The sequence below is a fragment of the Phyllobates terribilis genome, unplaced genomic scaffold (assembly GCF_046119375.1).
Source record: "Phyllobates terribilis strain yellow unplaced genomic scaffold, ASM4611937v1 Scaffold_175__1_contigs__length_3988992, whole genome shotgun sequence".
In the NCBI taxonomy this organism is placed as follows: Eukaryota; Metazoa; Chordata; class Amphibia; order Anura; family Dendrobatidae; genus Phyllobates; species Phyllobates terribilis.
This window is the reverse complement of record NW_027362935.1, coordinates 1,710,810-1,724,854: the sequence shown is the minus strand read 5'-3', so window position 1 is coordinate 1,724,854 and position 14,045 is coordinate 1,710,810. Positions and strand designations below refer to the sequence as shown.

General features: G+C 42.2%; 1 long non-coding RNA gene across 1 annotated transcript; it reads right to left on the bottom strand.

Annotated features, from left to right (window-relative positions):
- Positions 1-11,653: 11,653 nt before the first annotated feature.
- LOC141212408 (uncharacterized) lies at positions 11,654-13,395 on the bottom strand. The gene is made up of 2 exons (XR_012282169.1): positions 13,258-13,395; positions 11,654-12,489 (listed from the first exon to the last, which is right to left on the bottom strand). It is a non-coding gene; the product is annotated as an uncharacterized lncRNA (long non-coding RNA).
- Positions 13,396-14,045: the final 650 nt, after the last annotated feature.

Below are 14,045 nucleotides of genomic sequence, written 5' to 3'. Positions count from 1 at the left end.
CACACGACATGGACATGAAAAAATATTAAAAGGCCAGCAGCTGCAAAACCACGGCCGATGGCCCACAATGTAGGTGAGGGCTGCAGCCCAGTGAGCATGTGCCTGTTGGGCTTGTAGTAGTGGCATGGTTCTAGAGGTCAATATATCTTTGAACATAAGTATGAGATATACAACCAATACCATTTTAATGGCAACTCTCGTGTATATATATACAGTATATATATATACATATATATATATATACATATATATATATACACATATATATATATACACATATATATATATACATATATATATATACATATATATATATATATATATATACACATATATATATATATATATATATACATATACATATATATATATATATACATATACATATACATATATATATATATATATATATATATATATATATATTTATATATATATAGTGTCGGACTGGGGTGTCTGGGGCCCACAGGTGGAATTGATCCTCAGGGCCCACCCTACAGCTATATGTAAATACCTGATAGCCGATATCCCCGTTATAGTGGAGCGTCTGCTGTAAATCACAGGCGGCTCCTGCACATCTACTGTGCACATGCTATAACTAGGATGTACAATGTTCTTTGGTTAAAACAAGTTATCAACGATCCAAGGGCTCCACGGGATAGGTGATAACTGACTGATCGTTTGGGTCCGAACATTGGAAACCGCACCGATCAGAAGAATGGGGAAGTTTTATCCCTGTCAGGACACTTATCCCCATTTTAAAATGCAGCGGCAGGTGGGACGTCTGACTGCAGCTCCCTTCATTCTCTTTGGGGTTTCCAGAAAAAAAACAAGAACAGCCACTGAGGGAATGAATGGATCAGTGGTCAAGTCGCACATGAGCTCCAGTCTAATGGGGATAAAAGCTCCACATTCTACCAATCGGTGCAGGTTCCAGCATTCAGACCCCCACTAATCAATAACTTATCACTTATCCTGTGGAGAGGTGATTACTTGTTTTCATCGGAGAACCCCTGTAAGTGCATCTTGTTCCAAGTATTTAATTAATCACTAATGGAAACAAAGAATCTTCTCCTAATTAATATCAGAGAGAACAGATGACTGCCATACACAACACAATCCACTGTACCAACACAAACAGTACCACATACAAGGGAGAAATACTGCCACACCATGACTGGACTACATATTACCACCACATAGTGACCAAATAATACTACATACAAGGGAGAAATACCACCACACCATGACCAGACCACATATTACCACCACATAGTGACCGAATAATACCACATACAAGGGAGAAATACCACTAAACCATGACCAGACCGCATATTACCACCACATAGTGACCGAATAATACTACATACAAGGTAGAAATATCACCACACCTTGATCAGACCAGATATTACCACCCCATAGTGACCGAATATTACTACATACAAGGGAGAAATACCACCATGCCATGACCAGACCAGATATTAACAGCAAATAGCGTCCAAATAATTCCCCATCATTTCTCTCTCCTACCTCCATAATTGCTCTTCCCCATCCCAATCATTGCTCTACCCCACCTTCTCCAACATTGTCATATCTCCCCCACCTTCTCCATCATTGCCATATCTCCCCCCACCACCTCCATCATCATTGCCATATCTCCCCCCACCACCTCCATCATTGTCATATCTCCCCCCACCTGCTCCGTCATCATTGCCATATCTCCCCCACTTGCTCTGTCATCATTGCCATATCTCCCCCAACCGGCTCCGTCATCATTGCCATATCTCCCCCCTCCTACTCCATCATCATTGCCATTTCTCCCCCCACCTGCTCCACCATCATTGCCATATCTCCCCCACCTCCTCTATCACTAATGCCATGTCATATCTCCCCCTACCTCCTCCATCACCATGCCATACATATCTCCCCCCACCTCCCCCATTGCCATGCCATATATCCCCCACCATGTCATATCTCCCCCCACCTCCTCAATCACCATTGCTCTCCCTCAAAAAACCCCAAAACTTATCTCTCATCGCGCTCCCCCGCAGCACTGTCCTCTGCTTCCTGCCCGGCATCTTTCTCCCTGACAGGCCCATGCTGTATGATGACGTCATCAAGCAGTGCGAGCCTGTGTGAGGGAGGAAACGCCGGGCAGAAAGCAGAGGTGAGGACGGATCCCTGCAGCTATGCTGCCATTTTCCTCCTGTCGGCAGTGGAGCTGGAGGGATCGCTCCTTGCCTGCCGCACAGGATGAGGGCAATCTGCCCATGGGACCGAGAAGCAGGCCAGATTGCCTTCATCAGCCGCACTGAAAGGGCCCCCCTGACCCTCCAGGCCCTTGCAGTGCGGAGCACCGGCGGCCATGTTAACCAGGGGCACCCGTGTGTCCTGCTCGGGGGCCCGCTGAGGACCCGGGCCCACCGGAGAATTCTCCGGTGTCCCGGTGCCCCAGTCCGACCCTGTATATAGACACACTTACACATTGGTGTGTACATACAGTACATGTGCATGTGTGTGAGTATATACAGTATGTGTATAGTGGCGTTGCTTGAAGTTTATAGGCCCTGTAAGGCAGCGCTAGTCATCATGCTGGGGGACACTCGCTGCATCGGGTCAATTAAAGCACACCAGCCACGTTTTCCAGTATTTCACAATCTAGCAGTTTATTACACTTCACTACTGCTTATCACCGAGTCCAACTCAGTGGCTCGCCAACATACACATATAATGTCCAGGAGCCTTTCAAGTGGCAGACAGGCCCACTTGGCTCCAGTTACAGCCATCAGCAAAGTCACTTATATCAGCGTCCATATAATGCAGTGCTTTACCTTTGCCCGGTTTTAGCTGCTTCAGTCAGATTTGTTCTGCCACCACTGTGGCTTTAGGGCTTCCCAGATGGGGGTCTCCAGCCCTCGTTCCTTCAAAGGCTACTGGTATGTTTTCTCACCTAACATCCAGCCTCTGCCTTCCAGGACTCTTGCCTTCCAAGCTTCTGGCCCTCCAAGGCTACTGGTATCGCTTACACGTAAGGATCCAGCCTCTGCCTTTCAGGCTTCACTAGGCCTCACTAAGCCTCTCCAGGCTAACGGTGTCCCACACACGGGAACAGGCCTCACGCCTTTCACACCTGTCTCAAATCTACCAGGGTTTATATATCCTCTAGTGCACACACAGGACCTGTGCTGATGTCACAGTCATGTGATCAGACCTTCTGTATGCACAGGACCTGTGCGATGTCACAGTCATGTGATCAGTCACCTCGGGAGGTACATGGTCGGCCAAAACACACCCTGGACCATTACAGTAATGCCGCAAGCCGCTGCATTACAGCCCCAATGAAAAATTTCCAACATGGCCCCCAACCATTACAGATCTTTAATAGTACTGGTGTTCTCTTATGGGCCAAAAGGATATTTTGGCCCCATAGGCTCCAGGGCTAAGTGCGACTGCAACACATGTACCTACTATAGTTATGTCTCTATGTTTGTATCTGGACAATCAGACAGGCATTTACCATGTAGCCTATAGTTATTCTGTCCTATTCTGTAGTAGATGTGTAGGTACTGTAATAATCTGGCAATTCACCTATATCTCTGCTCTGTACAACAGCTGCATTTGCTCCTTGGTCTGGAATACGTGAGCTGCGGGGACTTTTACAGCTACTTACTGATGAAGGGGCAGCTTGACATCCCCAGTGCAAGGTAAAGTTTTATTTTTATGTAATTATACACGAATAGAAATATACAGTATATATAAACAGCAGTTCTGTCATCAGTATTGATTGCTCTTTGATGGCAATATGGATTAGACTAAAGCAATATATTAGTCATCAGAACCTGGACAGAATCCTGACCGGCCACTTTATTACACTATGGATAGGGCAGGATTTCTTGTATTTCTGTAGACAGTCACTAATTTCTTGTCTCTCTGTCAGATTCTATGCCGCTGAACTCGTCTGTGGAATCCAACATCTCCACTCAAAGGGCGTCATCCACAGAGACCTCAAGCCCGAGAACATCTTGGTGGCTGAAACGGGCCATATTAAGATCACAGATTTCGGTCTCTCAATTGACAACATGCATGGAGACCGAACAGCCACTGGATACGCTGGGACTGCAGGCTACATGGCTCCTGAGGTGAGAAGAACAAGGATTTTCTCTTTTTTTCATACTATAATTATATGTCTGCCTGGATCACACACATAATCCAACAAATGTCCATTACAGTAAATGGGACATTCTGACATTGACATCTGGCATGCCATACACATTAGATAGGCAGCTTGGCTCAGCTGAGTGTACATGCGTTCTGAATGGGAGGGGGGAGTATGACCATGCCAGACACAAAGGATCGGGCACTGAAATTCAGCATCCAGTGTTTGAGCTGAATTGGGATGTCTCCATACACATTAGATGATCTCTCCGGAATCTGTGAGTCCGGCCACAATACATGATCATGCTATATGTTTTGCCAGCATTAGAGACCCAAAGAGTTACAAGTCAGCCCACAAAGGTTCTGGAGCTCAGAAGAGCAGCATGGCTCCTTTCAGTCATTAGTGTAGTAATCATAATATTCAAGTGATGCCACAACCAGAGGAATCATCCACTCTCACTATATTACATAGTCTTACAATTATTATGCTGAGAACTTTGTTACACTGAAGATATGGAACTTTTTGACCAACTCTTTATCTATTTTCTTCTTCTTTATGTAGATTTTGGCTGGGAAGGAGTATAACGCCGGAGTAGACTGGTATTCTTTTGGTGTCATCTTAAAAGAAATGGTTACCGATGAGTGCGCCTACCATCAGACACTCAACGATAAATCCTCCGGCATCAGGAACATCATTAAACAGGTCAGTTGTCTTAACAGTCATTAGTACTATGATATATACAATGTTATAGTTGTAGAGATGAGCAAACCTTTTGAAATTCAAATTAACCAGCTTGTTCCAATTTTTTCCCAAAAATGTTAAAATCGCAAGTACTCAACATAAATGGGTAAACTTGTGGTAACCGTTCTTTACTGCTGTGCTGTCACATACTATCTGTGCAGTCTTTTACTGTTTTATGTCTTTCTCTCTCAATCTCTACTGCTAAGCTGTGATGTGCTCTCCCTATCCAGATTCACCACAAAATGACTCCTACATTCATTGCTTTGGCTTTCATACAGGCTATGATAGTCCCTCCTGATTGTGCTATAACATGTGATGTGACACCTTAAAGCATTATGGTGAAGCCTGGACGGCTTACATCAGAGGTCCTATAAGTCTTCTCTGGCTGATGTAATTTTTAGTAATACTGTATGAAAATTGGCTGCAATTATTTTAGGTGATTCCCAAGAAGCAAATCACAAATTGTTGAAATTCACCAGGTTCAGCAGATTCACAAAAATTCAACACAAATTCAGTTCGCATCAAGTGGATTTGCTCATCTCTGCATAGTAGTCATCATTTTCTCTCCAGTTTACATTCATGGATTTTGGTTTTATCTTTATTAGCTCCTTCAGAAAGATCCTGCCAGTCGCTTAGGAGCCAACGGTAACATCAGAAAGCACAGGTTTTTTCAGCGTATCGACTGGGTCTCTGTGGAAGCCCTGAAACTGCCTCCACCATACGTCCCTGTAGTAAGTATATGAGCAGATATGGTTTCTTAGTATTAAAATCTTTGTGTCTATTCTTTTACTAGTTTTCAATCAACACAACCTGTTTTTAACGGAGACTCTGATATAAAGTCATAATTTTAATGTTATAATTCCTTTTTTCCTTTATAGCCATCTGAGCCTCCCCGTCGTCATAAACCATTCCATCTGGAGAAACTAGAAGCAGCAGAGGCCACAGCACTTATATCAACAAAGGACCAGGCATTGTTTGAGGGATTTTCATTTGTCAACTTGGAAACCCTTGAGCAGACCCCAGCTCTATAGTCATCAGAGCGAGCGGCCCACCTGAGCCTCCGGAAGACTGAAAATCAGAAGACTGGACATCACTGGAACAAACGCTGCAAGAATGAAGGTGACCATGGAGACGTCGAGGGACCCCGAATGAAGACACAGAGAATGACGGAGCCAGCAGATCCACCTATGGGCTGGCGGTAAGAATAAGCGCCATAATATCTGCGCTTTATTCCAATCATAGGCATGTGCCAAACATTTTTCACTGACCGGTAATAGGATTTCCTCCTGCTCATTTTAGCTGCATTTTTTGGTGCTGTCTTGGGCAGCGATGAAATACTGAGGTGCGTGATGGCCGGCTATTAAGGGGTGGCAGGAGGCCGGATTTTTTTTTTTAACAACATCTTGCACTTGCCTATGATAAATCTACCATTACCGGCAGTTGGATTTCCTCATACTTATGACAGTGTTGTCATAGGAGTGGGGAAAAAGGTGAGAGATGGCCGGCTATTAAGGGGTGGCAGGAGGCCGGATTTTTTTTTTTTTTTTTTAAATAGGGAAAATTTGTCCTATGGAGAACACAAGAGCTTACAGCTAGTGGACCTGCACATCCTCCAGATGTAAGTGTAAAATGAGAGCCGCAGTCCTAAAAAGTACATTTCATTAAGACCCTGAGGATGGCAGAGCCGGCAGATCCACCTATGAGCTGGGGGTAAGAATGGAGGACTATTTCATCAAAGTCCTGTGAAGACACCCATGCCAATGTCATTCCAGTCCATGCCAGGGGTACCTATTCCAGAAGCCATTGAGCCTTCTCATGGAACATCTATATAGTTAAACAAAACAAAAAAACCTGCAAAGCTTTTTAATGCAACTAAAACCTCTTACATTTTTCTTACATCTGTAAATAACAACAGAATGAAGTGGGTTAAAAGTGTATTTTGAATATTCCCATTTTTTAAGGCACCTAAACAGGAAAGGGTTCTTTACAGTCAGAGCAGTGGGACTGTGGAATTCCCTACCACAAGAAGCAGTGATGGCAGACACTATAACAGCTTTCAAAAAAGGGCTGGACGATTTCCTCGATACACATAACATTGAGGGTTACAGTAAAATTAGACAAAATGTTACACCTATAGAAGTACATTTAATACCATAATAGTAATTACATAATTAGTATCATAATTAGGTTTGATCCAGGGTTCCAGGACTGATCGCCTATTTTCGGGGTCAAGAAGGAATTTTTCCCCTGTGACACAAATTGGCTGAAGGTGTCCTGGGGTTTTTGCCTTCTTCTGGATCAACAATGTAGGCATAGGGTAGTATTATTAGTGATAGGAAAGTTAGAATAATACTGTAATAAGATAGCAGGATGTTAATAATAGTAACGATATCAAATAGTCACATTTATAAAAATAAAAACAAATTAAATAATAACTGCAGTAGTACAATAAGTAGTGTAATATTAAATTTATAACTAGTAATAACATAATTAGGTTTGATCCAGGGTTCTAGGACTGATCGCCTTTTCTTGGGGTCAAGAAGGAATTTTTCCCCGCGATGCAAATTGGCGTTAGGTGTCCTGGGGTTTTTGCCTTCTTCTGGATCAACAGATTTAGGCATAGGGATTCTAGTAATACCATTATTAGAATCACAAGAGTAATACAAAACATAAAATTAATTAAAAAAATTAAATTATAAACGGGTACATTCTTAATTGTTATAGGGCAGCAATAATAAAAAAGGTAATAATAATACATTTGTGAGGCCTAGTGCCAGTTAGTTAGTAAGTTAGTGTAGTGTTAGTGTAGGGAGTACAATTGGGGGAGGAAAGTTGAACTTGATGGACCGAGGTCTTTCTTCAACCTACGTTACAATGTTACTAATATCTGCGCTTTATTCCAATCATAGGCATGTGCCAAACATTTTTCACTGACCGGTAATAGGATTTCCTCCTGCTCATTTTAGCTGCATTTTTTGGTGCTGTCTTGGGCAGCGATGAAATACTGAGGTGCGTGATGGCCGGCTATTAAGGGGTGGCAGGAGGCCGGATTTTTTTTTTTTTTTTTTTAAATAGGGAAAATTTGGCCTATGGAGAACACAAGAGCTTACAGCTAGTGGACCTGCACATCCTCCAGATGTAAGTGTAAAATGAGAGCCGCAGTCTTAAAAACTAAATTTTGTTAAGACCCTGAGGATGGCAGAGCCGGCAGATCCACCTATGAGCTGGATGTAAGTATAGGCGCCATAATATGTAAACCCAGATCGCCAAATGGAGGACTATTTCATCAAAGTCCCATGAAGACACCCATGCCAATGTCATTCCAGTCCATGCCAGGGGTACCCATTCCAGAAGCCATTGAGCCTTCTCATGGAACATCTATATAGTTAAAACAAAAAAAACCTGCAAAGCTTTTTAATATAAGAAAAATGCAAGAGTTTTTAGTTGTATCTGTAAATAACAACATAATGAAGTGGGTTAAAAGTGTAATTTGAATATTTCCATTTTTAAGGCACCTAAACAGGAAAGAGTTCTTTACAGTCAGAGCAGTGGGACTGTGGAATTCCCTACCACAAGAAGTAGTGATGGCAGACACTATAACAGCTTTCAAAAAAGGGCTGGACGATTTCCTCGATACACATAACATTCAGGGTTACAGTTAAATTAGACAAAATGTTACAACTATAGAAGTACATGTAGTACGGTAATAGTACGGTAATTACATAACTAGTATGATAATTAGGTTTGATCCAGGGTTCCAGGACTGATCGCCTTTTCTCGGGGTCAAGAAGGGATTTTTCCCCTGTGACACAAATTGGCTGAAGGTGTCCTGGGGTTTTTGCCTTCTTCTGGATCAACAATGTAGGCATAGGGTAGTATTAGTAGTGATAGGAAAGTTAGAATAATACTGTAATAAGATAGCAGGATGTTAATAATAGTAACGATATCAAATAGTCACATTTATAAAAATAAAAACAAATTAATTAATAACTGCAGTAGTACAATAAGTAGTGTAATATTAAATATATAACTAGTAATAACATAATTAGGTTTGATCCAGGGTTCTAGGACTGATCGCCTTTTCTCGGGGTCAAGAAGGAATTTTTCCCTGTGATGAAAATTGGCTGAATGTGTCCTGGGGTTTTTGCCTTCTTCTGGATCAACAGATTTAGGCATAGGGATTCTGGTAATACCATTATTAGAATCACAAGAGTAATACAAAATATAAAATTAATTTAAAAATTAAATTATAAACGGGTACATTCTTAATTGTTATAGTGCAGCAATGATAAAAAAGGTAATAATAATAATAATAATAATAATAATAATAACAGTAATACATTTGTGAGGCCTAGTGCCAGTTAGTTAGTAAGTTAGTGTAGTGTTAGTGTACGGAGTACAATTGGGGGAGGAAAGTTGAACTTGATGGACCGAGGTCTTTCTTCAACCTACGTTACAATGTTACTAATATCTGCGCTTTATTCCAATCATAGGCATGTGCCAAATATTTTTCACTGACCGGTAATAGGATTTCCTCCTGCTCATTTTAGCTCCAATTTTTGGTGCTGTCTTGGGCAATGATGAAATACTGAGGTGCGTGATGGCCGGATATTAAGGGGTGGCAGGAGGCCGGATTTTTTTTTTTTTAAATAGAGAAAGTGTTTGACAAGTCAATGTATTGTTCAACCCGGCCACACAAGGCTTCAATACTTTATAACCCTAGAGACATTGCTTCATCTTCCGGCTCAGCTGTAAATGGAGAAAATCAGAATCTTTGAATGGGCGTTAATATACTTTTTTTTTTTTTAAATCAAAGCAGCAAAAGCATATATAAATATAAGAGCTATAAAATACATACACATTTTGCCAAGACGTTCTTTCTGTAGGCTTTAATTCTGAAAAAGAAGAGGTATAATATAACAGCACAGGCAGAAATAAGCATGCTGTTACAGTGTAACCCAAAGAATGAGGTTATGACCCGGAAATATGAGCCCCGAGTCGCCGTCTGCTGTAAAGACTTAATATTCTATTCTGTATTGAATGATCTTAAGGGCAATAAGCACAAGAACAACAGTTACTCGCTCCAACACTTTTAATGCTCTCACTATTGTAAGGCTACAATATGTTTACATGGGGCGTAATTATTGAGGATTCACCATCCAAATCTGCAATAAAGCTCAGTACAGAATTTGTGTTTATAAAGGAAAAATATCTCAGCAGATTTGAGAATTTCTTGTAAGGCATGGATGCTCCTAAAAAATATATATTTAAAAAATAAATCCAACGCAGTTCGCTCTGAGGTCGGTGCTGCCTGCTCCGTTTGGAGGACCCAAGACTGCTAAAGCCTGTGATTGGCAGCAGCGCTCAGGTGACTAGAATTGGATGTTTCTTTATTGTCCCCATCACAGCCTCGGTGCAGGAGATTTTGGGAAGCAAGTGACGTCTTACACTAAAGCTATGACAGGGACATTGAACTCTTCTTCAGTCACAAAGAGGGGGCATGATTATAGCACATGAGGCCGGGCTAGTCCCGGCCAATAGATGCCCACCCCCCTCTGGACTAGTATTGGCGGCCAATAGATTGCGCATCCCCACTTCCCCCTCTGGACTAGTCCCAGACAATAGATGCCGCTGCCCCCCCCCCAGACTAGTCCCAGCCAATAGACCCCCCCCTCTGGACTAGTTCCAGCCAATTTGCATACTGCTAGCAGCGATGTAAGAAATGTTTTTACTGCACGTAGCAATCAACTTTTGGTTCCTGCATCATAATGAAGGATAATAGCAGTTTGGGAGACTTGGAAGACATCACAGGTTTCCTTTGATAGGAATATCCCATAAAGTGTCATACATGACAAATCTATAGACTGCGTCTCTTGTTGGGATACCCCTTTCACTTTCCAGTAGAATAGGATTTTATAGCATAAGTATAAAAAAAAGTGCTAGAGGACACACATGCTCAGTCTCCACAGCCAGATCTCTGTGTCCGTGCACAGGAAACTATTCCCATTGGTCCTTTACAGTGAACAGAGGATAACTGTGCAGAGGACAGGATGGGGGGACATAGGTCCATTAGCATTAAGCTTATTAGATGGACATGCAATTTGATACACACTTTGAACACCAGGTGGTGCAATACTTAACTTCACTTTTTTTTTAGTTTTTTTTTTAGTTGTGCTTTCAAGTAATGTTTCCGAATAACCAGTCTTGTCTTTGTGCATAAGGAATGACACTTTCTGGCCATTATAGGACTTGTTTTCCTGCATTTTCACCAGTTTTCCCCTCTGCAGGCTTTATTTCTTAATTTTCAACAGATGCTGAGCTGGTGGGAGGAGAATCCTGGCAGCTACAGAGGGATTCCTGCTCTTTATTCCTTAGCACACAGATGACAAAGCAGAAGCATGGAGGACATTATTATTATTTATTTAAAGCGCCATTAATTCGAGGGTGCTGGACATGTGAACAGGTTTATATACATATAACAAATAGACTGGTACAGAGAAGAGGACCCTGCCCTCAAGGGCTTATAGAATACAGGGTAATGGAGAAGTAGAGAGAAGAACATTATACAGCAGTACGGAGCTGTGTAGCTGTGCATCCAGCTCTTATGTAAGGTAAAGCACTTAAGAGGAAGCTCAGCCCTCATTTTCCTCAGTCTGCGTCTCACTCCTCCTTCCACTCTCCATAGATTATAATGGGCAGCGTCACGACACCACAGTGAGCCTGCTGTCCGTCTTCTCCCAGCAAGTTAGATTTGAGTTTGTTTTTTTTTATGACAAGTTCAGGAGGTAAGGGGAGTGGAGAAGTAAGCAGATTTCTCTGATCAGATATATTACAAGGTGTTTTTTTTTGTTTTTTAGTAATCTCCTGTTCTATTGAGTTATGTAAAGCTGGTTGAAAATACAATTTCCTTTTAAATCTTGTAAATTGTAAAGTTTAATGTTTTATGATGAACTCAGTGGATGTGATCTCCGTATCAACAAAAGCTTCCAGGCTCTCTGCAAAAACGTGAAGACCTATGGGCTTCTTGGCTCGATACTCCTGGCCTAGCACCACTGAGATTCACAAGGTTTAGGTTGCTAAACGCTGTCAAGATTGAGACCTTGGAACGGATTTGGTTTCTTGCTCTCCTTTCCCGATTATGTACACCCTGCTATGGTGTACGGTTTTATGTACTCTCACTTATTGCTGCTGGAGAAGGTAAACCTCATAAGCCCCTTATTCATCGAAGAGTCCTAGACCCCTAGAGAAAGCCCTAGGAGATTCCCTTATGGGGCATCTGATCTTCTTGTGATAATGTGCCTCAAACTGGACCAAATAGACTGTCAGTCTCTTGGAGTTGAGTAAGAAGAAAATGTAGAACAATCGTACCATCTTTTGACTATATAGATATATCTTGTTTGGGAACAGCAAAGGCCGGGCGGAAGGGGTGAAGGTTTTGCATGGTTTTGTAGGTCTCATCTTGCATATCCTGAAGATAAGGATTTTAAGTTGTCATAAAAATCAACCACAACTTCATTCAAAGGTAACAAATACTTCATCATGATCCGGTGTTCGTCTATGTAAAGAAAGCTCTTCTGCTCTGCTCGCCGGGTCTGCGGAAATAAGCAATTGGCTTTATTGGAACGTAGTTCACATTGGCATAACAGCTGCCATTCCTCATGGAGCCATGGACCAAGAGATCCGTCTTCTAATGAAACAAAATGAATCCTTGTGAGTCCCATTGACTTACAATTGGTATATCCGGTCTTCGTTATTTCTACATACATTACCACTACATTAAAAGGGAGTGGAAACCTGATGTAATGGAGGGTGGCAGAAACCAAATTGCCTGCTACGTGTCTCTGCTCCACTTGGCTCCTACATTAGTTTTGCTACATCTACCCCAAAATAGGGTGACATTTCCTATAATCTGCCGTCCTTGTATTATACGGGGTTATCTAGGACTTTGATAGATCAGGGGGCTTCTTACACTCGGTGATCCACTGTTTGCAGTTCACATGGCACCCAAAAGTGAACAGTGTATGGAGTCAGGACACCACATAGTGGCCATTCTCAGGTACTACAGCTCAGCTCCCACTGAAGTAAATAAGAGCAGAGCTGCAGAACCTGATAACAGTCTCTACACAGTGTACAGAGCTCAGGTGTTCCACCTCCGTATACTGTGTACACCCAGCTGCCGGGGGAGCTGCTGCGGACCTCCACCCATCCAAAAGATAAGTCATCAATATCTAAGTCTTGGACAACCCCTTTAACATATGGAGAGTTTAAGATAACATATATAATGTGTTTGAAAAATTAATGTTTATGATATAATTTCCCAATGTCATCACCTCAAATTTTGTGATCCAATGGTCACTGACCTGACACAGCGACATGATCTTTCCAAGATAGTCATCTGGTGAGATAATTGTGCCCAAAATAATAGGTTCAAGATATTCCTTTACTACAGATTTGTCAGGAAATTCAGATGGATTTACAATAGTAATCTCCGATTCTCCACATTCCTAAAGAAATAATGTGGAAAATTAGATGGGATCATACAATTGGAGCTGATCTGCAGAACCCGGCAGTGACCAGCGTGCTGCAGCGGTGTGGATCCGCGCTGAACACCATCTGGCCACCGCTGCACACAGCAGATTGTTGGTGATGCCAGTTGTTGGGACTTCCACTGATCTGACATTGATGACCAGTGCTGGAATTAGGTCATTAATGTTACAGTAGCAGAAAACCACTTCAACTGCAAATACTGAACAAAAAATGTCAACATCTCAAAATCAAAGTCCAATTTTACTGATTTTGTTTCCCAAAAAACAAACAGCATAGCCAGAACAATAGACAGAATTTTTAGAAAATAGCAAAAGGCAATGGTACTCACCAGCCAAGGTTTCAAGAAAAAATGCACACCAGGACACGGCCGGCCCCCTTTTGTTAGAAGGAGGTAACACAGGTGCAGAATGCTAATGAACAATCGCCCTCACTCACTCTCACTGGAAGGGCGACTACCCAGCATTAAAACTGCACACAGATGAAACTTGCAGTAGGGTGCAATTCACACACTCGCGGCACTGTGCCTAGCCAGCATCCTATTACACGCCCCTACTATTCGACTAGGCGGGATGCCCGGCACCCTATCTGTGCATCGCAGAGT